Source organism: Cupressus sempervirens, chromosome 6 (assembly GCF_028749045.1).
Source record: "Cupressus sempervirens isolate cs-2001-9-10 chromosome 6, ASM2874904v1, whole genome shotgun sequence".
In the NCBI taxonomy this organism is placed as follows: Eukaryota; Viridiplantae; Streptophyta; class Pinopsida; order Cupressales; family Cupressaceae; genus Cupressus; species Cupressus sempervirens.
In genome coordinates, this window is record NC_143123.1 from 151,135,250 (window position 1) to 151,162,274 (window position 27,025).

General features: G+C 35.5%; 1 protein-coding gene across 2 annotated transcripts in view; it reads right to left on the reverse strand.

The window, feature by feature from the left end:
• Positions 1-27,025, reverse strand: part of LOC149551684 (NAD(P)-binding Rossmann-fold superfamily protein) — a 190,068-nt gene that overhangs the window by 636 nt on the left and 162,407 nt on the right. The window lies entirely within an intron of this gene.

Below are 27,025 nucleotides of genomic sequence, written 5' to 3' on the forward strand. Positions count from 1 at the left end.
CCCTAAAATTCCTGAATAAGGTATGGATTAACACCATGATTTAGAGCCTTCAACCAGGTTAGTTATCAATTGATAGATGAACATATAATTCCAAATGTTCCAGAGAGAGTTCTAATCATAATTATAATACTCCTAATGTACATGAGATTCCCTGAGATTATAATACTCCTAATCATAATTGTAGTACTCCTAATCAACCTCTTCAATGTTTCCCACCTTTCAAGTCATTTTAGATCAAATTTCTTCAAGTGTTAAGATATATTTCAATGGTACCAGGGGTTTTGGGCTAAAGAAGAAGGTTGGAAATATTATGATCTTGGGCAAAAATGCCCAAAAAAGGACAGATTCCGATCTGTTTTGAGCAATCCCAGCTGTCAAAAAAAATTATAAGTGTTTAAACTCTTAAACTTGTCCTTTCTCCCCTGGTACTTTCAGCTCCACCACTTCTTTATCTTGTGATGTGCCTTAAAACTTGATTGGAGGGCCAAAATGATTACAAGTTCGGAGGCTGGAATTCTAAAAATTTGATATCAGACTTAACATTTCAACCCTTCAAAAGACTCTCCTAACAAGACTGAGACAAACCCCCACCAAATCACGGCCCTTGACTTCTAAAACAACCTAGATTTGATCCAAAAGGCCCATCCTATTGAAACAATCATCACTTCAAATCCGATCTACAAACCAAAATGCTTAGTAAGGCAAAAAAGGGGACCCCTATTTGCAAATGGGGTGATGGTGTGCAAACCTCACAACAAATCCAAGATAAGAGGGACACAACAATTTTCAGTCCACTTCTAGCTGCAATGGTTGAATCCTAAATACAATTTAAATTTTAATCAAATTTCATTTCCAAAGTGACTTGCCCTAGAGTCTAGGCACACAAAATATTTTAGTCGCAAGACTACCAATTCTGTTGACAACCTACTCAAGCAAGGATACCAAAATGAAACAAATCCATTACTAGTAGAATTAGCCTGATAGGGATGATGCTTTGGTAGTAAATACGAAGTGTCAAAAGGAATGCCATCTTTCTGATCCATCTCTCTATGCATGATTTAACTGTAACCAAACTCTTTTGTATTGACACATCCAATGCTTCTTGCAATTTCCCCAAACTAAATTTTCTGAAATATGTTGTTAAAATAGGATCATTTTCTATAACTTGTAATAACAATTGCAAATGTTATGTGTTTTTCAAGTTACTTTCTCAAAGCATATGTATATGAGTTTAAGAGGCATCTCTCTTTAACTCTCATTAGTTATCAATAACATTGGCTAATAGTCATGATTAAGAGTGTGTGTGTGTGTGTGTATTCAGTACATTTTATCCAACTGAAACTACACTAACATTAACATATGTAAAGAAAAACACCTTTTTGTTCTGATCAAGAATGAATAACAACAAACTAAACTGAAATCAAACACTGATCTCAACTTCAAATAGCTAGATCAAACCCACAAATGGATCACAGCAGTAGATTTAATATGTAGATTATCAATTCTAACCAATGTGTTTACTGCTTTCTGCATGAACAAAAGTCACGAACCCTAGAAAAACATTAGGTATCAAGTATGTTTTCTAATTTTCGCATGAACAGAAATATCAGACCCTGTAAACCTTAGAAAAGGGCAATATGACATGGCAGCAATTACTGATTCAAATGAGAAGAACAATGCCAAACTCACATCAGATCTGAAAACTCATGAAACCCTCCAACTAAAATGGTATGGCAGAAAATACAGTTAGCGGTAATGATGAATGGCAGCAGTGGTGCTAGGAGGTATGGTGGAGGTGTAGGGGGCAATGTATGACAGCATGGAATCCTGGATAAACTCTGATTTTATAGCACCGGCAGTAAATGATTATCATCAATTTGGCACTCAAAACAATGAACATAGATGATGAATAGCAGAAAATTCTAAAAATTGGTAATAAAAATGATTTTCTTGCAAATTTAATTTGATCCAATCCTCTACAAACTAAATATTTTAGTAATTCACTGTAGAAACTTTGTAATAAACTGAAAATATCTTCAGTTTTTCTAGTGCAAATGTGATCCCTGGATGGAATCACTTCTTATGGAAAGAGGGTTTTGTCCTCAAATCCAGCCTTGGAAATAAAGTGTGATTTTATCCTCCAAGATCTTTGAGATGCCAAAGGTTTTTGTCCTTGGATAGAAAGGTGAATGTAAAGCTCCATCTTCAAAAAGAAATAAAAAATGCTAAATAAAAGTGATGATTTGATGCAAACCTTGACTATGCTCTTATTAGCACTTTATTTTGGGCTCTCTAATTTATTTTATTTTTCTACATTATGTTTTTCTCTACAATATTTTTATTCATCCAGAGGCTCCCTTTTGAATCACATTTTGAGTAGTGTAAAAAGCACTTTCTATCTTTACATAAGCACAAGAATAATGTTTTAAGTTGCCATTTTGAAAATAAAATAAGCACTCCCACTTAAAATATGATTTTTTATTTCCCTTTATCTGGAAAGCTGTCTACTAAACTAGCATAGGGTTTGATACTGCTATTCACTAGCATAGGATTTGATACTGCTATTCATTCACAAATTAACGACAATACTTGAGATACGTATGTGTGTGTCTGCACCTAGAATAAATAAAATTAGGTTTAGAATGTCATATATCGATACATATACTAAACAAAACCATTTCAAATTTCAAATTTTTAAACATATCAGTCTAAATTAAATTCAGGTTTCTGTATCAAAAAGATCAAGCCAGAATCTCATGATGGATAAGTTTAGAGTTCAGTAATCAGCAGTCTAGATCTTGAAAATATATAAAAGTTCAAACTAGAATCACTAAACATTTTGGCATTTAAAAATGCAAATCCCAGATGTATACCCACAGGAGATTTGTTTAAGAATTTGAATTTGGTACATTTTGTACCCAGAATCGCCTGGAAAAGTCCCACAATCCAGCAACTTAGAAAATAGGGAATAGACCAGAGGTCCTCTCCATGGATCTAATCCTACAAGGAGACATGATACTTCTAATGGACTGAGAGGAGGTAGTCAATCAGACAGATCAAGGGATGCTCTTTAAGAATGTATGTCCAAGAATGACACTCTCGCAAAGAAAAGGGATTGACAATAAAGAGTTGTACTACTGAGCCAAATGCTCAATAAAATAATTCAGACAACTCTTAGGAGAATTAGTATGTGATTGTTTATACGCTGAACTCTACATTTGCTTCCTTTGCTATCAAACATATATAGAAATGCATATATGCACATGGACACTTAAAAGGTTCTAAATTATGAATTAAATCAAATTAAACTTAACATATAAAGGGCCGCCTGGCTCCAAAATTAAGTATCATCATTAACTTTGTGTCAAAGAAAAAAGCTAGTTTTATTACCAATCACTAAGCATCAGATGTAGGTATCCAATCACTATGCCAGTTATTTTTTTCTACAATTTGTCATCTATGATGCAAATATCCCTTATCACACCATCAACAACCTATTGTGATGTGGATCCTAATCAAACTTGGAGGTTAATTTCTCTCACTTTATTTGGCGCGGTTCCCCCCCCTAGATTATTATTACGAGGTCCAAGGGCAATGCCCCTTGTGGGGGTTTTCGGGGGCATAGGCAAGGGTTTGAGGGCAGTGCCTCCGAAGCCAATGAATTGACTATTGTAAAAAGCGTTGGCTGTTATTTTTCTATTGGACATCTTATTCTCGCCCTAATTTTTGTAAGCGGCAAAAATCTTGTATAAAATGGCTTAGGGTTAGGGATTCCATAATGTACGATGACATTGTAGCTTCTTGCAGCAGTATTGAGCTGTATGGGATTGTGGATTGTAATCACTAGATACTAATAATATTGGACTTCTTGTTGGTGGATGTAGCCCAGGGATTGGGTGAACCACGTTAAATCCTTGTGTCTTGTGTTCTCTTCTATGTGATTTATTATTTTTTGATATTGGTTATATTTGCATGTAAAAGTTATTTCTGTCTGTGGTTACTCCTAACACAGCTCACTCTCTTAATGCTCATAAAATAAAATTGACAAGATCCAAAATCCATATGCAAACCCATACTTTGAAGACATAGACTCAGCATCCCAAAATCTTGACTTGGACTCTGGACTGCAGACTCGACAAAAAACTCAATAAAGACTTGCAAAAAAAACACTCATAGTTACACTCAAAGAAAAAGTATGCAGAGAAACTAAAAATCTAATTTGACACTCAATTTATCATAACTCAAACATTACACATCATATGATTCTCAAACTCTTAAAATTTGAAATTTTAAAGTTTCAAGTCAAACAATAAATAAATGTATAACAGCATTGTAATTGTTTACATAGGATAATATGTCAAAATGCAAAAAAAAATTAAATACAATATACAACTTTCTCTTTCCCCTCCTAGCGTACCTTAATTTTTCAAGCCTTGAACAAGATGGAAAAATGATGGTGGATTATTTCTTCATAAGTGTCTTCATTTTCATCCATTTCATCAGATTCTATTGCTTCTTTTGACGATTTGATCAACTTTGAATACTTAAAATTCCCATCTCAAGTTGTCTTCTTGATATTTTTTTGCTTCATTTCCAAGAGGAAAAATTAAGCAAACAAAGTTGAAATTTTACTTTAAAACAATCAGCTGTTATTTCCAAGCACAATACGGAAGAGTCTAAGCTCAAGACTTGAGAGTCAAAGAGTCTCGGAGTGAGAACGGGATGACTACTTTCCAAGACTCGACCAAACTCAACATGAGAGTTTAGTTGTCTCTGCCCGGTTAGCTCAGGGAGTCGAGAATTTGGAGAGTCTTGCAGAGTACTCACCAAGCTCTCAACCTATGCAAAAAACCCATAAGATGGCATTTTGCCACAACATAAGTGAACAAGAGAAACGCATTCCAATGGAACGAAGAGGATATCACTAATCTCCTATGTGTGATATCCCCTGTTAGGGCTAAGGACTATAATGACTAGTTTGTACTTTTCTAATTGAGATTAATCACAATATCATCTTTCTATCTTTAACCTGATCAATAAAGTAGTCCAGATAATATATCTTATATTTCCTCCTTATGAGCTTTTAGCCCTTTGAAATGAATCTAGTCTATTTGTTTCTTGTACGGCCCTTATGATAACTTGTTTGTGTTCAATGTTGATGTATTGTTAAGGTTGTTTTGATGTCTCAATGGTATATGATATGAATATATCAAATTCTCTCACTGCCTTAATTGCCTTGAATCTTAATATACTATTAGATTTTCTTTGGTATTTACTGATGTTATTGCTAGTGCTGCTTAATGAATATTATTTATTTTTGACTGCTGATGTCATTCTTCTAACAGGTTCCTTATTCTGTATAAGAAACTTGATTGCTGCCGAAGCTATTCTAAATATTTGTTTGCTGAAGGAACTTATGTTCCATTTGATGTTCTTCTAAATTTCTCTGTCATGGTCCCACCTCTTGGGAGTTCTTTGATGAGTATACTCTTGTATAATAATTCAAAAGTAATCTAAAGTTGAATGTATTAATTGTAGCAGAAGTAAATATTTTACACATTTCTGTATTGCTGCAGTACTGTCTTTAATCTGACTTCTACAGTCACTGACCAGCAACAGCACCATTTTGAAATACTACTGTTTGGCTGGAGACCCACGCTCTTCCCTGTAGCCACTGGTAATGGATCAGTTCTTAGTTGTTTGTGATTATTGATTTGAAAAATTGGGTCACTTAGTAAGGTCCTCATATCACTTCTTATTCCCTGTATTCACATTTTCTGCTAATCTCTGTTTGGTGCATGTGTTTGTCTTCTTTCCAACATTCTTCCCTGCTGACCGCTCAATCCCTCTTTTTTTCTGAGATTATAGTCCTTCGAATACAATTTTTCTTGGCAAATTCTGTTTCCTTTTTTCCTTATTTGCTCCATGTATTTCCCTTCCATTCATTGTTATTGGTTGTATTCGCTCATATGATGTCTGAGAAATCCCCCCAGCATTCTCTATTCAACTCCCATTTATATTTCTTTGTCTACATTCCTTCCAACTGGGATTTTCTCTTCTAAATCCTGTGTTCTCCCTATGTTCCTTTGTAGAATCAGATCTCTCTATTTTTGCCATGTTACATCCTAAAATTTTGACCTAATTAAAATTATTATCGCTGTTGATTGATTGGATTTTTCTTTCCTCTTCATGTGAAAAGAGTTGTTATATGCATAGTTCCAAGAATCACGGCGATTCACGCAATTCGATTCAAGCCAAACGATTTTTTGTGAATCGGTGAATTGAATCAGCGATAAAAGGTTTATGAAATAAGTTACTAAATTTCAAGGATTTTTTTAATTTTCCGATTCGATTTTGATTCATGGCCGATTCATGATTCAATTTGGCCTTGCAGATTCCAATCCGATTCCAATTCTTGTTACTTTGGTTATATGTAACCATTGTTTCATATGAAATTGGTTGTTATCAATTATTACGTATGACCATTTAATGATGATGGTTGTTAACTGTTACTTGTCATATGTTGATGATGGTAGTTAGTACTTGCTTGGTTTCGGAATTATGGTTATGTTGTCCTGCATTTTATCACCACAAAATGTTGGTAATAGCATGAAATTTTTTCAAGTTAGTTTTGCAAATCTCTAAGTTTGAATTTGGTATTCAATTGTTCAATGTTGATCGATCAATCAAATTTCAATTCATATATCAAATTGTCTTGCTGAAGGCTTTCATCAAGTCTTTTTCGTTTTGCTTTCTGTTGAGCTTTTGCTTGATTTTTGAGGCCTTCATCGTCCTTTTCTTTGCTTTTGAGTTTGCATTTGTTGGTTTTTAGTCCTTTGGTTTTGCTCATGTCATGCCTTTCACTTTTCCCTTCAATTTGATCCAACCTAGAGCTCAATTAGAGTTGTCAGTCAATAGATATGCCCATTTTAGTGCCTCAAAAGTGGACCTTTTTGGTGCAACAACACGAATTAAAAATATCATATGATATTTTCAATTTGACATTCACTTTTTGAAAAATATAACTTAAATTCACTTTATGTTATAATTTTAAGTTGAGTTACTTTTTGATTTTTTTCACTTAAAGTCACTATATAAACTAATAGTTTCAGTTTAATTTTTTATTTTTAAATCAAATGCTCATTTAAATGTTACTTTTTAAATGATATTTATGTGTTGTATTTTTAAATATGATATATAAATGTTGTTTATGTCCCACTAGGTAACATTTTTATGAAATTAAGTTGATTAAATAACTTTAAGTTATCAAAAGTGGAACTTTTATATGCAATTACATGTAAAATTCATTAAAAGTGGACATTTTACATGTTAGTTCAATTTGAAATCATAAGTGAACCTTTTTGATGTTATTACATCAAAACACAAGTTTTTGTCTTTGCATCCAAAATGTGAGATGTAACTTAAAACATGCATTGCCCTCCAAAAGGTGCGATTTTGATCACTTGCATATTTTACAACATGTCATTGCATCCAAAAGGTCTGATTTGCCTTGTTGCAAGTTTTTAAAATGAGCTTATCACCCCAAAAGGTATGATTTTAGCATGTTCTAAAATGTGTATTGCCATCCAAAATGTTTGATTTTGAAGGAATGCATGCATTTGCCTTCCAAAAACCCAAATTTGATCATTGAGGGAGATTTTCGTGGTGGATTCGCATGAGATCTTCTCCATTGAAGACGTTTTTGCTTGACAATGAGTTTTCTTGCATCAAGAATGGATTTCTTATGCTGAAAATAATTTTTGGAAGCTCTTTTATAGGGTACGTTTTTTAAGACATTTTCAACATTGGAGCATCTTAATATTTTTCCTTCATTTTTGGCACTTAATATTTATGTAAGTGGACTTATTCTTTCTTGTTATTTAATTTGTGCTTATCTTGCTATTTCCATGCACATTATTGCTTGATGATTGCAACTTGTTGAAATCAATGCCATGGAAAGTGCATTTTTCCTTTAAAAATGAAGAAATTGTTCATATTCTTGTTTTTAGTTTTTCCCCAATTTCCAAATTCGAATTTGTGTGTTGAAGTGCTTTGCATCTTGACATGTTTGAGTCACTCTCCAAAAGTACATTTTTCTTTTGAGTTTTTATGCTTTGTGCTTGCTTGTCGGTTTTCTCCACTTTAGAGAAGTCACAAGTTCATTCCCAAGAACTTGTTGTTTCCCTTCATGCGAAAGCATCGTCACATTTCATTTCTATCTTCCATGTCACAACACTTCACATCTCATCCGACGAATGTGATTAAATGTTTTCTATCTCATTCACCATCCCATTTTCCGCTTCCATTTTCACTCATCTCACTTTCCGCATTCACTCGCACGGCACGATTACACGGAAAGCCTTGTGTAATTGCATCCAAAAGGTCCGATTTTGATTAGAAGTCACTTTATGAAAAGTCAAAAAGATGTCATTTTCATCTTCCATGTACTTTGACTTCACCTTTTCACCAAAGATGGCTATAAAGCTCATTATCCCTCTTCCATTTTCCATTTCCATCTCTCCATATGCATTCGCGCCTTCATGAGCAAATACACATTTCCGCATCTTTCCATGCTTTGCACCTCATCAATCATTTGCATTTACATGTAAAAGCTCATATTTCATCCACCTTCGCATCACATCTTACTTTTCATCTCTTGTTGCATGTTGCACTTACATGTAATCATTTTTCATGCAATAACATCTTGAAGACCCTAAGTCACATTTGAAAATCAACAATCTTCATTTGCACACATTCCCATGCATTCTACTTTCATGTTTCAAAGCATTTCCATCCTTCCAAGCACTTTACTTTAAAAAAAAAAAGAGTTAAAGATGCTGATGAGTTTACATCTGGACATCATCAAGAAGGTTTTCATAGTGTCAGAGAATCCAAAATGTGCCAATCTACAAAGAAGAGTTTACGGGAACTTGAGCGAAAAAGGTTTGATCACATCAAGCTATTAAAAGACGCAACAATATGGTTATCAAGGTGAATGCAGTGGGACAAAATACAGGAACTCTCAATCCTATGATCATTCGGGATAGCATTGCCAAGTACAAGGCCTTTTAGGACAATCCATAGGATTGTTTTAATTCTCTTTCATCTTTCTTCTTCTTCTCATTTCATGTTTGTAATTGAAGAGGATGATTACATGAAAATGTGTAATTACATGTAATGCGAATTACAATTGCAGTTGCATGTAACCCTATATTTTCTCTTTTAGTTAGACTAGGTCAAAGTTGGTTGAGTTGCTTCCACTTTTTCCTCCACCTTTTTCTCAACTCCCCTGCCTATATAAAGGAGTGCCTCCTTATTGTAAAAATCATCTTTTGTTGTATGCAAGAAAGCTTTGCCACATTTGTGCAAGCATAACTTTGATTGTGTAGTATGAATTTGGGAAAAAAGTGAATAAAAGAAGCAATGGATTTGAAGCTTTTTCTGGAAGCAATTGTGATAGAGTAAATTAGAAGCTTTGACTGTAATTTGTGCTTATTGTCTTTGATTCATATTATTATTGTGTTCAATAATAGAGCATAGTGATCTAAGAAGCAATCAGAGTCGAAGCTTTGACTGGGAGCGGTTGTGAAAATATATAGCTAGAAACATTGTCTGTAGCTTATACTTCTTTCTTAATTTGCAAAATAGTTAAGCTATTTTTACTTTTAGGAGTCTTTGTGCCCTAATTGTAAAGCTTTTCCATATAGAAGTATGAAAGGACTTAGAGTCAAACCGGCACATTTTCAGCTAGCCTTTGAGTTAGTGAAGGTTTATCGGTATCATTGTTTCCAGCTCTTGATAGAAGTGTAGTTAGAGATTCACCTTGCCCATTACTCGCTCCACTAGTAAGTGGATTCTTTCTTAAAAGATCAAAAGAAAGGATATTGGTAACACCCATTTTATAAAATCTCTCGACTTCTTTCTTACCTTGAGTTGATCTAAGGAACAGTGAGAAGGGGAGCCTTCCCTTTAAGGTAGGAGAGACTCTGTCTCACACGCTGTGGCTGGTCATCCTATTCTGCGACTAGATTTTTACCCAAAACTGTCAGTTGCAAAATATCCACCTAATAGGTTATTAACTAATTTCTTTACTATTATCTATGTTATATGTTGATATGGCATTATAAGAAGAAAGGATATTGGTAACACCCATTTTATAAAATCTTTTGACTTCTTGCTTACCTTGAGTTGATCCAAGGAATGGTGAGAAGGGGAGTCTTCCCTTTAAGGTAGGGGAGACTTTGTTTCACACGTTGTGGTTGGTCATCCTATTTTGCGACTGGATTTTTACCCAAAAGTGTCGGTGGCAAAATATCCACCCAACAGGTTATTGACTAATTTCTTTACTATTATCTATGTTATATGTTGATATGGATTTATCATAGGAATTTGTTATTATTGTGGAAAATGTTGCACGAGTGGTTGTAGGAGTAGACGAAGTGGAGAAGCATTGCTTAATGAGATCTACGTAACAAGGTACTACCTTAGTCCATTTGTCTGATCGACAGGTATAACCTTTAACTATCTTGGTAAGGACCTAACAACTTGCATAATAGGGTACATTCATTGGACATACATGAGCTATTGGACAATCATTAAACATTAAACATTTTAACTTAATCAAAGTACATACCTGTAATGGTTTATGTTGACATTCTCATCACTTCAAATTAATACATATATATATATGTGTACATAAGTATAAAAGTATGGGGCCATCATAGTATTAAATTATACAAGCTCATCTCTACTAATATACGTATACCTAAATATGCATGTACCTTGAGAGGATATGAAGATAAAATAATCTTCCAAGTATAAACGTATTTAGATATTCATACCCTAATAGGTATAACTTTGGACAAAATAATTATAATATGATGCTGCCACTCGAAATTATATATATGTGTGTGTGTGTGTGTGTGTGTGTGTGTGTGTGTGTGTGTGTGTGTGTGTGTGTGTGTGTGTGTGTGTGTGTGTGTGTGCATGCGCAAATATATATATGTATACTTTATAAATTATTCTTTTGTTTAGAAACTTTCGAATTCTTTCCTCATATTTATAAGTCTCTATAAGAGACGAGGAGTATACTTGGCATCTCTTTTTATCGGTGAACCACGAAGCCAACTTTCTTTTTAGAACTGTTGCAAGAGCCGCGACTTCTTCCAAGCCTTTATATTTTTCCGTATGTCTTCTTGTGGGATTTAAGTCTGAGAACCAACCCTGAGTCCTGAGCTCTACCTCCGTTCCCTCATTTTTCTTCTCTTCCTTGTTTCTGGGATTGGATTGAAGACAAATCTGAGTCATTGATTTTCATTGAAAGATCTTTGATTTTGAGCTCTGCATTTTGAAACACAAACTTCAAGAGCCGGCTGTACGGAGTCAAGCACAAGAGCTCCATATCATTCTTGATAAGGTTATGTAATCAACTTTCCCAAATCTTATTTGGTAATGTTATGCATTCGATAGTACAGATGCAAGGATAGTGTCAATGATTTCTAAGTATCAATGTTTGACTATGATATCGAATAATAAATTCGATGAAGCTATCTCACCATGTTAAGTCTAAACCAATACGTATGTTATGCTAAGATACCTCTTTGTTTTAGTCGGATTCTAGATTCAAGTTTATTTCTCTGAAGTTCCTTAAGTGAACTTCTCAAATCTTAAGAATTGTATTGTGACAATATTGATTTTATATTATCTTTCTCATCAGCTGAGTTTGAACAATGAGTTGATACCCTTTGAGATTAGACACCCAGGACTCACCTAGTTGGTTGGCCAAGAAAGAGGGTGAAGAGGTGGAAGAAGGTTTTGCAAGAACAAGAAACCAGAATCAGAATTGATATGATAAATTTATTATTTTAAAGAACTAATCAATAGCTCATGCATGTCCATCCAAATGCCCTGTTGTCAAGTCGAGCAGTGGTGATCACGTACTAGAAACCCATCCAAAAACCTTGGCCAAGGTCGTTAAAGGCATGCTTGCCTTCTAAAGATCACATGATGTCGGTGGCACCAGTTATTCAGACATGTCTGTCAATAATTGAGCAGACATTCTAAACACTAGTATAGCTCAGAGGGCTGGACTAGTAGTGCCCCAAGCCTAGCCCCGGGGTAGGGAGGGCCTTTCTTATCAAAAGATTGTGTGGGGATTGATATGGTCCTCTTATCCGAAAGCCAAGGCTTGCACAACTTTTCGAGACTCTCCACTTGACTTTTGTATGTTCTTCTCCATCTTTTGCTATGCATTTACTTTCTCTTGTGCATATCGAATATTGTAGAAATAAAGATAATGATTTAAGTTTTTTTTCTGTAAACATGATAGAAACAGTTATTCCAATTGGTTGTTATTTCAGTTGAATGTTAAGATCAGTTATTTTCCCATGATTTGGAATTAAAAATGTTTATTTCGATAATTTAGTTGATGTATCACATTCATACCTATTTAAATTTAGATTATAGCTCTATTGTTTTTAGTTAAGAAAATTCGTTTGTTAAATTTTGGTTCTCTTATGCACCCATATATATAACCGCTTCAATTGTTGCCTTGAATAAATTGGTCTCTTCAATTATAATGGAAGCCAATGTTATCGTCTTGTATGATTTAATCATACTTAGCTATTAAATAATTATTATTATCATAGTGGGAATAATTGTTATTAGTTTTGATGATATTAGTTAGTTAACTGTTTTTAAGTTATCTATTAAATTGATGATCATACTTCTTAATATTGCTTATCTATATATTTCTTATTTAAATATATTGATACTTAAAATATTTTGAACGTATGATTGATGTATTTATATAATAATAATAATATATATATTATAATTATTATTTTAAACTGAATGTGAATAAAACAAATTATAACTAAAAAGAACATACGACCGAAAATATGTCTTAGATGAACAACTTCAGGACGGCGAATGGCAAAAGGATAAAAACCAATTCTAGGTGATGAAATATGTAGAACAAGCATCCAAATTCCCTAAATGTTTGGGCCGTAAAGAAGCAAGGTACCTTCCAAAAGTCATTGTAAATCAATTAAACTATGCATATGATATCGAAAATCAGGCAACAAGGTTCCTCACACAAAAGCTCAACCCGGTCTTACTCCTTTGGAAAGGATTTAGTCAGAAATTGGGATCATAAGAACTACAGAAGTTACGACCATTCAAGAAATTATTTTTAGAAAGTGACGTACTACAAAGGATCGAATGGAGATTGGATCAGAACAAGCCCTAACCAAGGTACGACAGCTATACAGATACATCAAAATTAACGAAAATTTGATTAAAGAGCAGATAGAAGACCAATTAATAATCAAGAACAAGTTGAAGGACGGAATAGAGTATGTGATAATAAGCAACCCAAATACTGAAAGATTATGGGAGGGGTGCCATAAACTAGGTCTCATTGCATTATGGGCAGGTAATATAATATCTTACTTTGACTTTGCGTTATGGCTTTTATTGAAATTCAAAGGAGAGGTATGTACAACCAAACTTGAACATGGACTTATTTTTGTTGAATATTTGAATCAAAATATCAAAGATAAACTTATCTCAAGCCCAACTTTAGAACCAAGCTAGACCTTTCAAATTTACCTATCTCCTCCATCTTTAGATGGATTGAATTGCATAACCTTCTGGTAGAATTGATGAACATCACAATCCTAGAAAATATTGGCAATATGCTAGGGGTTTTTAGAGGAATTTGTAATGTTCCCGTTATAAAATAAATCATTTATCAAACTATTTTAACAGGCTGATTGATTTAATGTATCTCGGACCCATTTTTATTTTGTATCCGTAGTTTGTGTCGCCGTTGGCTATCTTTGTACACCCTCGGAAAGTTTTCCCCAACAGGTATTTAAGCACGGCATATAGGTAGTCATTAGGCATGCAATTTGGATTATTTTCTCTGTATTGTGAATTCCTGTTAGGAATTCTCTATCAATTGCCATTTTGAAAGTGAAAGATCTTCCCTATTTGGTCTTTTTGGTTTCGATGGGACTCAACCCTCACCCTATTCCATCGCCTGTAACACTTCACTCGGATCTAGCGAATTAGAGCACCATCTTTCGGCATAAATATTTCTTGAAGGAATTATATGTATTCGAGTCTTTATTATTTGGTATTTGGATTCCATCAAAATCTATGTGTTTGTGAATAAATAGGGGTGTTCTCACTGTAGGGCTCAGATATCCATCTGTACCACTTCTTGTCCTTGTCTACAACTGCTTCTTCCGTGGCCATACGACCTTTACCGTCCACCCACACCTCTGTACAGTCTTCCTGTCTTCCATTATTCTAACATACGGCCTGACATATGCCCATCTCAACCTCATGCCATACACCCTCCTCTCCTTCTCCACCATACGGTCATCCCTGACTACCATACAACACACAGTAATATCCATATGGCCTCTTGGATCATATCCTCTACAATCCTCCACTGTACGACCATAACACAACCTCCGTATGGCCACTATCCTCCACACTGTACGGCCCTCATCCTAGGCGTTTGTAAGGCCATCAAATTGATTTTTACTAGACCTCGACATGTGGGACATTACAATGGTATCAGAGTGCTTCGATCCTACCAGCCTATGAACAGTGAATGTGAGTTTATAGTTGGAAGAGACAAAGAACCCATTTCGTTGATAGAATGGCTGTCAAACTAGAACCAACAACTACCGAACTCGAGGAACTACTGAGAGAACTTGCAAAGAATCAGGCCCAGATCACCAATATTCAACGACTCATGGAAGAGACTCTCAAAAAGTTGGCAGACAATAAAATATTCGGAGAACAAAATGGTCACAACATAGACTCAGTGTCAGGTAAAACAAACCCTCATCCAGCATGCTCTCAACCTTTCATGCCGTCTTTTCAGGCACCACATAGAGGGAAACATCCAACCTTTGAAGAGATGCAAGAATAGCTTAGAGAAGACTGGAAGAATGTGAATTTTAAGGAGGATATATCCTACAAAGATTATGTGGATCTAAGAATGAGTTATTTGGGAGGCAGAAACCGAGGATACTTTAATGATGATCTCAGAAGAAAGTTGAGTAAAGTAAATCTATCTCCATTTGATAGATCCGGATCCATATCTGCACAAGCGTGGGTAATGAAGGCCGATACTTACTTCCAGCTGAATCCTATGCCAGAAGAAGAAGCAATCAAATTTGCAATGCTGCACTTGGAGGGAGTTGTGCATGAATAGTGGCATCACGACACCATCACAGTGGGGCATGATCAAATAACTACCTACGCGGAATTCACTAAGAGATTGATAGAGCAATTTGATGGTAAATATCCAGAACTCAATTTCAAAGATTTGGCATAGCTGAGACAAATTGATTGGTCGACCAATATATTGCAAAATTTCAAAAACTCTTTGTTTTGGTCACGGACATTTCTGAAAGAAGACGGATAGTGCTCTTCATGGACGGACTAACAAAACCACTGAAAGGTTGGGTAAAAGGGTTCAATCTTGCCACCCTATCGGAGGCTATTAAGAAGGCACAGAGCATGGCATCATCTTTGACGTCATCCTCTCGAAGTTACTCACACCACAAACCACTGGCATTTTCGAGGGACAAAGATAATAAACCTCCGCCCAAGAAGTTGTCATTGGACGAAGCTACCAGATAGGAACTCCAAAGGAAGAAATTATGTTTCAACTACAAGGGACCATGGGAACCTAGCCATAGATGCCTCGAAAAAGGAAAAATACACTACATTGAGGTCGTGTCCGATGATGAGGATGAACAAGAGGAAATTCTCACCGAAGACAACCAACATCACAATGACATCGACATGGTTAGTTTCAACTGGACGGAAAGAATTGCAGCTTTGGTACAACGCGGAGGAACTATTGCCCTAGCTGGTAGCTCGAGGTGCACAGTTTTTCGTGTACAGGGTACTCTTCAAGAACAAAGGGTTACGGTGATGATGGATAGCGAAGCCACTCTAAATTTCATAAACTCATCTTTGGTGAAGCAAAGAGGTCTACCTACGGAGACACACGCAGGATTTTAGGTCAAGGTTGCCGGGGGGACTCTTCTGCCATGCATGCACTTTGTTCCTCAGCTAAGTATCACAATGGAAAATCACATGGTGATCAAGGATTTCTTCATAGTGGACTTTGATGATATGGAGGTTATTCTAGGCATACAGTGGATGGAGACACTTGATGAATACACTCAGAGTTTCAAACAGATGGATTTCACTTTTGTTGTCAATGGAAAGAAGGTTGTTCTCCACGGAATGGAAAATGAGGGTCCGAAGGAAGTTTTTGCACATTGGGTGGAGGCAATTTTTTGGCGTGATCATGTTGCTTGGGCCACACATTGTTTTGTTTCAATAGAACCTATAAAAAGGCAACAAACACCTCTCCAGGATGATGATCTCCAAAAGATTTTGAGCAACCACGATAAAGTTTTTATAGACATTCCTACCGGCATACCACTGCATCGAGGGGTTGAACATACAATTGAGTTGGAAGCAGGAGTTAAACCGGTCATAACCACACCGTACCGCCATCCCAAAAAGTTCAAAGATGAGATTGAAAAGATGATTCAAGAATTGCTAGAGAAAGGATGGATCCATCCCAGTTCTAGCCCTTTCGCGTCGTCGGTGGTATTGGTTTAAAAGGATGAGACGATGCACATGTGTGTGGACTACTATGTGTTGAACAAAAAAACAATAAAGAATAGATATCCCATTCTAGGGATAGATGAGTTGCTGGATGAATTACATGGCGTAGTCTACTTTTCAAAAATAGATCTTTGTTCCGAATACCATCAGATTTGCATGAGGGAGACGTAGAAAAGACGGCCTTTCATTGTCACTACGAGCATTATGAGCTTCTGGTCATGCCGTTTGGATTGACAAATGCACCTGCTACATTTTAATCATGCATGAATTGCATCTTTAAGAAACAATTGCGTAAGTACTTATTGGTATTTTTTGATGATCTTATTTATAGCAGGACATGGGATGAGCACCTAAAGCATTTGGATGAAATCCTAAGGATCATAGAGGAGAAGTCTTTGTTCACCAAGCAATCCAAGTCTGAATTCAATATGATAGAAATATTGTTCCTAGGGCATGTTGTCAATAAATACAAAGTTCAAGTTCATCAGGAGAAGATTCAGGCTATCCTTGATTGGCCTCCCCCAAAATCACTCATGGATTTGCAAGGATTTTTCGGACTGTGCAGTTATCACCGGAGGTTAGTTAAAGGATTCTCTTAGCTCAGCACACCCTTAATGGATTTGACAAAAAAGGGGTCTTTCCAGTGCAATGAAAAGACACAACTCACTTTTGGTAAGCTGAAAGAGGCAATGAGCATTTGTCTTGTACTTGCATTACCTGATTTCACTCGACAGTTCATTTTTGAGTGCGACGTGTCCAGAGAAGGCATTAGCGTGGTACTAATGCAAGATAGACACCCCACAGCTTATGAGAGCAGGAAGCTTATGCAAATAGAATGCTTATATTCCATCTACGACAAAGAGTTGTTGGCCATCGTACATGCACTAACCAAGTTTCGGCAGTATCTGGTAGGTGTCAAGTTTGTCGTTCGTACGGATCACAACAGTTTGAGATATTTTCTGGAGCAATGGGACTTGAACGAGAGGCAACAAAAATGGGTAAGCAAGGTTCAGGCTTTTGATTTTGACATTGAATATGTGAAAAGGAAGAACAATGTGTTTGCAGATAACTTGTCTAGGAAACCCACCATCTGCTCACTAAACTAGAATTCAACTGACTGGAAGGCACATCTGTTGGTAGAATACTCTAAAAACACATTTTCCTGTGAGCTAATTGATGACAACACCTAGGATGATAGGTATAGAGTGGTGGATGACATCATCTACTATAAACATCGGATATTTTTAGTGTCGGAATCCAAATTGAAGCAAAAAATCTTTAAGTACATGACTCACCCTTGGCAAGACACTCGGGTTTCCTCAAAACTTACAAAAGTCTCCGAGAGATGTTTTCATGGAAAGGATTGAAAGGGAACATGTTGCAATATGCAAGAGAGTGTGTGGTCTGCTAGTGGAACAAATCTGAACATACTCTACCTGTCGGGTACTGTAACCTCTGCCAATTCCAGAACATAAGTGGGAAAGTATATCGATGTATTTCATAATGAGGCTTCGCAAGGTGAACGAAAAGGATTGTATTTTCGTGGTGGTTGACAGATTGACAAAGTACACACATTTCTTTCCCATCCCCTCAAATCTTCAGGTTGCACAAGTTGCCAATCTGGTTTTTAGAGAAGTCTTTCATTTGCATGGGTTACCCTGAAACATTGTCAATGATCGGGATGGGCGATTCATCAGTATCTTTTGGACAGAATTGTTTCGGATGGCAAGGACATAATTGTCACCAAGTACTAGCTACCACCAGCAAACAAACGGGCAAATAGAGATTGTGAACAAATGGCTTGAAGGTTACTTTTAGAACTACGTTTCGGCACAACAATGAACATGGGTCAAATGGATACATCTAGGGGAATATTGCTACAATACCACATATCCATCAAAATGACACCATTCAAAGCTCTATACGTGTACGAACCCCTCTCCTTCATCAACATAGTTCTGGGTGAATGTCGCACACTAAGGGCGAGGGACTGGCTTCAGGAGGGACAGAACATATTGAGATGCTTGAAGGAAAACTTACAACAGGCACAAAAACAATAGAAGATGTATGTCTATAGATAGAATGGAGAGGAGTTTCGAAGTAGGGGATTTGGTGTATCTCCGACTCCAGCCATATCGACAATTCTCATTGAAGGAAAAGGGAAAAGAAAAATTGTAGTTCGTTGCATTGGTGAAGTCACATATGAGCTGGAACTTTCGGAGGGAAGTTGTATTCATAACATCTTCCATGTTTCATGCTTGATGAAGGTTGTAAAGCAAAATGTCATGGTAGCCACAGACCTTCCACCACTTAGTGAAGAAGGAAAGTTCATATTGGAACCAGCCGAGATCATCGAAGTATGTGAGAAGACTCTATGGAACCGTACAGTGAAGGAATAACTAATGCATTGGAAACACTTTCCATTGAACGATGCAACGTGGGAGGGCGAGCGCATTCTCCAGCACCCGATATTGCATTTGCTTGAGGTCAAGAAAAATTTGGGATGGGAGGACTGTAATGTTCCCATTATAAAATAAATCATTTATCAAACTATTGTAACAAGCTGATTGATTTAATGTATCTCGGACCCATTTTTATTTTGTTTCCGTAGTTTGTGTCGCCATTGGCTATCTTTGTACACCCTCGAAAAAATTTCCTCGACAGGTATTTAAGCACGGCTATAGGTTTAGGTATGCAATTTGGATTATTTTCTCTGTACTACGAATTCTTGTTAGGGATTCTCTGTCGATTGCCATTTCAGAAGTGAAAGATCTTCCCTATTTGGTCTTTTCGGTTTCGGTGAGACTCAAATCTCACCCTATTCTATTGCTTGTAACACTTCGCTCAGATCTAGCAAATTGGAGCACCATCTTTCGGCATATATATTTCTTCAAGGAATTATCTATATTTGAGTCTTTATTATTTGGTATCTAGATTCCATCAAAATCTATGTGTTTGTGAATAAGCAAGGGTGTTCTCACCGTAGGGCTCAGATATCCATCCATATCACTTCTTGTCCTTGTCTGCAACTGCTTCTTCCGTGGCCATACGACCTTTACCTTCCACCCACACCTCCGTACACTCTTCCTGTCTTCCATCAGTCTAATGTACGACATGTCATCTCAGCCTCACGACGTACACCCTCCTCTCCCTCTCCATCGTATGTCAGCCTTGACCACTGTACAATCATCCCTGACCTCCGTACAGTCATCTTTGACTATTGTATAGCACACAGTAATCTCCGTACGGCCTCCTGGATCGTATCCCCTACAATCCTCCACCGTACAGCCATAACAGAATCTCCGTATGGCCACTATCCCCCACACTATACGACCCTCATCGTAGGCGTTTGTATGGCCATCAAATTGATTTTTACCAAGCCTCGACACGTGGGACATTATAGAATTCCCAAAAAATTTCTATCTTCAAATTCTATCAAGATTTTCCCACAAAAGAAACTCTTAAACCGATCAAGATTATCACTAATAATTCTATTTATAATATGTCCCTGTCATTTTTCATTGGTAGAATCAGCTCTATGATGGTATTTACCGAGTTAGAATTAATGAATAAATTCTATGAGGTTGATCACTGTTTGTTAGGATTGGCAAAGGGTTTCCATTTTTTAGAAGGGGGGGGGGGAGGGGTTTGGATTTTGTGAATCATATAAATCAGATGAAGCAGCAATTATTTCTCTGGCCACTTCCATAGATTTGGGATTAAGTCCCTATTATCTAATGATTCAAAGCATTCCCTTAAATCCACATCTCTTCCTGCTGAAAATCGGTCTCAAATTGATCTTGATGAGACATCTCGTTAGAAGAAGGATGATCTATCATCTAATCCCATAGGTTTCCAGTAGTAGACTCCCCATAAATGTTTGAAGCACAAGTGCATTCTTCACCCAATTTGGACAATGCTAATAGACTGAAACATGACAATAATCACTTGAATACTTACTGTAAATTTAAAAACTTGGAAGAAACAGATAACTTTATTAAAATTGTAGAGAACAATATGGCAACCTTAAATAATCTAAAGCAGGATATTATGGATACTCACGTATAAGTTAGAACACAGTAGAAGTGAAGAATTTGCCTCATGGCATTTCTTTCATTCTCACCTAGAGGTAGGGGAATCATTTCCCTCTGATAAATATTCTCAGGAATTCAATACTATTCTGCAAACTGTAATTAACGTCTGGACTGAAGAAGTTAGTTTGGATCCACAAATTAGATTGAAACTCCTTAAAGAAGTAAACACCAACAACCCTCAAAACAAAAATCTTATATCAATAACTATTCCAAGTGTTCAGGAAAGTGATGGAAACATAAACAGAGTAAAGGATAATGATACATTAATGGAATTTGAGGCAATTCTAACAAAGACTTTATCCAAAGAAATTAAGTCTGATTCTCCATCCCCTTATTCTAACCCAGATTTAAACTATGAAGAGAAACTAGGTTAAGCTACTATTATGGAGGGTCTTGATCATCCTAAGGTGCCAAGAAACTTCATAAGAAAGAGGAAGGAAATCCCTCTCTGAACTTGGGAAAAAAAATGACGTAATAGCAGGTAATCAATTGAAAATAACAAACCTGTTTCATGTTGGAAAGGGGAAGGTCCCTTCCACCCCCAGATGAACATAAACACATGGAATGCTAGGGGATTAAATGCCCCTAATAAACAAAGACTCCTAAAAAGGAACTTGAAAACTCTTGATTCAAATTTAATCTTACTTAAAGAAACTAGGTTAAATAAAGAGGAATATAGCAAATTTAGTAATATGATTAGCCTTTGGAACACTATTTGAGTAGAATCCACTAGGGCTTTAGGAGGTTTAGCTTGTCTTTGGGATCCTAGGGAGGTCAAGTTAACTAATATTAATCCCGAAAGGAATTGGATTTGTGCTAAAGTTAAGAGTGCTTTTACCAATCTAACCTTCACTTTAATTAATGTATATGGGCCTATTAGTACTAAAGACAAGGTCGAGGTTTGGAACCAACTTAACAATTTGCTAGATAGAGATTCTAGCGAAACCTTTATTTTAGGAGACTTTAATGCTATTCTAGATTCCTTAGAAAAGAAAGGAGGTAGTGCCTATATCACTCAAAATAAGATTTTAGCTTGTGGATCTCATCTAATTGTTTATATGAAATTTCCAATAAAAATGACACATATACCTGGACCAACAGATGAAAAGACTTAATCAGCATCTCTGAAAAATTAGATAGGTTCCTTTTCAAAGGGGACCTCTCCTCCTTTAATTTTGATCTTGACGCAGAAATCCTTAAAACATTTTGGCTCGGACCATTTCACAGTCAGGATAAGCATCAGAATCCCAGATGTCATCTAAGCAGCCATTTAGATTTGAGGGCATGTGGTCGGAACATAAGAATTTCTATAATTTCATTGATGGGAAGAATGTTCAGTGGAAGGATCAAATATGTTCAAATTTATATCTAAGTTAAAACATGTGAAGTTAAATTTGATTTCTTGGAATAAAGAACCTTTAACAATATTTTTGAGGATAAAGTAACTATTGAGAAAGAGTTAACAGACCTTAATGAAACTATTGTCAGAAATGACATGGATAATTAGAGTTTTTTAAAAGAAAAATAATTACTTGCAAAACTGGAAGAGGTTCTATCAAAGGAGGAATTTTTTTGGAAACAAAAATCTAGGGAATCTTGGCTTTCTGAAGGAGATAGGAATACTAAGTTTTTTCATAACATCACTAGAGTTAGAAGAGTAACTAATAGGATTTACAAGACAAATGAAAGAAGTGGTAAAATTCTAGAAGAACCAAAGGAGATATCAGAAGAGAACTTTTTCACTAAAAGTTACAATGGAAGGGAGCAGTCAAATCTTGAAGCTCAAACTAAGATGCTATCTTCCATCCTAACCTTATAACAAAAGAAGATAACGAGAAGTTGAACAAGGCTGTTTCCCTTGAAGAAGTTAAATCGGTCATCATTCATAATGTAATGTCCCCACTTTAACAGTTAAATTAATTTCTTATAAAGTCATTAAATAAATTAAAAATTAAAAGGTTACTTTATATTTAATTAATTTAATTAATTATTACAAGGGAGAAGCTTCTAGAATGTGTATTAATTATTGAAAAAGGGGAAACCTCTAGTAATTTAATTTTCTAGAAGCAAAATTAATTATTGTATTGCTAGGGAGGAGTTTCTAGAGAATGCATTAATTATTGGAAGGGGGAAGCCTCTAGTAAATGCAATTAATTAATGTTTTAGTTCCTTCTAGAAGGGTGTAGGAAAAGTATAAATAGAGGTGGGAGAGCTATTGTTTAGCATGGGATGATTGTGAATTGCATTTGTTAAGAGCTTGGATGTGTGAGTCACATATCTTTCTTGGCATTAGAGGACGTTCATCCTCTCTTGTAACATTCTAGACGTCATTCCTTGGGGTTTGGCCTTTGGAATACATTGCTATGTACTTGATTTATCATTGTGAGAACTAATATTATTTCAGCAGCGGTTCAGTCTTCAATTTGCACAAATTCTTTCTTGCTCATGTTGTGTGGATTGAAACCTATCCAAAGACATTAAAATTGCTCTCAAATGTTGGTTCAATTTTTTGGGCATTTCTAAGGTGCCCATTACACATAAGAACCCAAACAAACCTCCTGGTCCTGATGACTTAAATTGTAAATTCTTCCAAAAATTTTGGGATATTATTGGAATTGATCTTCATAAAGCCATCGAGGCATCTAGGAATGCAAGGTCTCTCCTAGCTGGGATTAATAACACCTTTGTGACCCTTATACCTAAGAAATCTAAGTGCAAAACCATAGGTGATTTTAGACCCATATTACTCTACAACACAGTTTATAAGATTTTTTCTAAATTTCTTGCTAATAGATTGAAATTTTTACTTCCCAAAATCGGAGCAACAAATAGGATTTGTCCCTAATAGTTCCATTCTATAAGGTATTATTATAGCCCAAGAAATCATTCACTCGGCCCAAACAAAGTTGAACCCATGTATGATGCTTAAGCTTGATATTCAAAAAGCGTATGATAAGGTTGATTGGACATTCATATGTAAATGCCTAGAGGCATTTGGTTTTTCAAAAGCTTGGATTATTTTTATTTTCAACTGTATCACATCTCCCAAACTTTCCATTTTGGTTAACAGGAGTCCAACAGGCTCTTTTAGCATTTGTAACAGTATCCATCAAGGTGATCTGTTATTTCCCTTTCTCTTTGTCATAATGGTCGAAACTTTAGGTCATTCTATTCAAAAAGCCCATGAAGATACCATTCTTCTAGGTGAAAGTATCTGTGAGGAAGCTAAACAATTTAAACACATTCTAAACAATTATATGGATGCGTCTGGTCAGAATGTCAATGCAGATAAATCTGAAATCTTCTTTTTGAACACTAGTCCCAAAGTTGAGGTCGATATTTGCAACATCTTGGGGTTCAAAACGAGGTAGTTTCCATGTAAATATCTAGGCATTCCTCTAGACAAAAGGTCTAGGAGCAACAAACTTTGGGATGATATTCTTACAAAATTCACCAAAAAGTGGATGGTTGGAAAGGAAGGTGGTTGTCCAATGGTGGTAAAATCACAATCATAAAATCTGTATTAACGGTTATACCTTCCTATCAATTGTTCGTTCTGCCCCTCCATGCTTCATGCAAGAACAAATTAGATGCCAAACTTAGGAATTTCTTTTGGTAATGTTCTTTAGAAAATAAGTTTGCACTTACTAAATGGGAAAAAATTTGTAAACCTGTAAAAGATGGTCTTGCCAATAAGAATTTATCTTCGCAAAATTTAGCCCTTGGAGCGAAACTGGTCTGGAGTCTTCTCAAGTTCCCAAATAAGAAATGGACATCCATCCTTTTGAATAAACATGTCGTTAATACTGATCCTATCAACATTTTCCGGGCATGCAACCACCCAAAAGGGTCTAGAATTTGGAACTTTGTTATGACATGTATCCCAATTATTTATGATAGACTATCCTGGGATGTAGGGGATGGCAATTCTATTTTATTCTGGGAAGATTCAAGGGCAGGATATACTCCTTTGAACTCTATAGGTATAGATCATGATATTATGAATATTCTTAGTGGCTTTAGGGGCACCAAACATAACAATTATATTATTAAAGACTATGAGTCATCACTAGGATGGAAATGGAAAGACTTTAATGATACTCCATTAACAAATATATTAGAAAAAGACCATTTGTAAGATATTATCGGATAGAACCTTTACCATAAAAAATAAACTAACAATTTAATTTATGAAGGATCAAAAGATGGAAAATGTAATGTAAAAGACGGATACAAACTATTGGCCTCGCCACATAACTTATCTTCCTTTGATCTCCCTATTGATCTGTGATGGGATAAAAATTGTTATCCAAAAGCAGGAACTTTCTTATGGGCAGCAATACAAAAAAAGATACTTATCGTTGAATGGTTTAAGAAAAGGGGATTTGAAGGTCCATCAAGATGTATCCTATGCCAATTAGACAAGGAAACAATGGACCACATCCTCCTCAATTACCCCTTGGATTATGATTGCTGGCTTCACTTTTGTCCTAAATTAAATTAGCACTCCGCTATACATAATAATCTTATTGAACATCTTAAAAATTGGCCGCCATCTCTAGGTAAAGGATTATATCAGGACTTACAAAAGATCGTTCCCTCTATATTTACATGGGAATTATAGAGGGAGAGAAACCGTCATATTTTCCAAAACAAAGAAAGCCAATTATGTCCTTAGTAAATAAGATACAAGCTGGTATTGTTGAAACCCTGAATAATAGAATTAACAAATTTAATCATCATGATGGTAGTTTCTCTATCTTGGATGGAATCATTCATAAAAAATGGTTTGGTTTAATAATCCATGCACAATATGGGAAGGGAGGCCTCAAAAACATGGGTGGTTTAAACTAAATTTCAGTGGTGCTTCGAGGGGAAACCTTGGCAAAGTAGGCATTGGTTGTATCATTAGAGACCATGTTGGCAAGGAAATTGCCAAACTTGCTAAACCTCTTAGGAAAACAACAAAGAATATAGCGCAAGCACTAGCGTTAGTCAAAGGATTAAAACTAAGTATATCATTAGGGATCACATATTTGGAGATTGAAGGTGACTCTCAAATCATTATTAATGCTTTAAGGATACGAAAGACTCCCAATTCGAAAATTCAATCGTTTCTAAGAATAATCTTTGATTTATTAAATTTCTTTGAGAATATAGAATTTAAGCATATATTTTGAGAAGGTAACAAAGAGGTGGACATTTTAGCTAACAAAGGTATCGACAATGTATTAATTAACGAATAGAGAGTATCCCACATCTCAATATAAGTTTAAATTGGTAGATATCCTATTAATAATTGAAATGAACCTATAAGTTTATCCACTTAACCTCATCTTAGGTCTTCATATGTTTGACATTTAAGCCTAAAGAGATTCAGCGTCTAACTTTTTGTCATAGCTCTGAGCTTCATTCTAGACATTTATTTTTCTTTATCATAACTAATACTAATAAGAAGGTTGATTTCCTCATATTAAGATATGAGAGATTAAAAAATCTGTAAATTTAGTAGACAGCGAAATCACATTTACTTGGGACAAATTAGGATTACCTACTCACAGGTGTCTCATTTCAAATAGAATTAGGATAACCTCTACAGGAAGGTAATTAATATAAGTTTATACATTTAATACTTCTCAAACAAATATATGGATCTGGTTATTAGAAACATGTATATCAATATGATTACCTTCTCTGTGTAATCTTGATACATAGGAATCCTATTAAAATGGATGAATTCGGAATGTAAAATCAGTAATCATAGAAAAGAAAGTGTCAGAGGACCTTTATAACTCAAAAGGGATAGGTTGTTATGATGATATCAAATATACACAATCAATGATACTTTCAAAACTAGTATCTTAATCTGGGCTAATTAGCCCAACTACTACTACTCCTCGACCCTACATATACAATATACATCATTTATTTAACATCAGAGATCTTGTATTTAATTCTTGAGATCTGTTTGCCAAACACAGATTTGATTTTCATCATCATTATGTACCGTTGGCATTAGTAGCAGCTCATTTTTTGAGGTCTCTGATTATTATCGACACTTAATTATCTTTCAATATCCCAATCCTCATTAAAATTATATATATATATATATATATATATATATATATATATATTTTTTTAATTAATTTATTTATTTTTTTAATTTTTTTTTTCAATTGTATCCCTTAGTCCTTATATTAGCATCCTTTCTCTATGTCATGATATTAATCTACACTTGTTTAAAATTAGTTAAAATTACC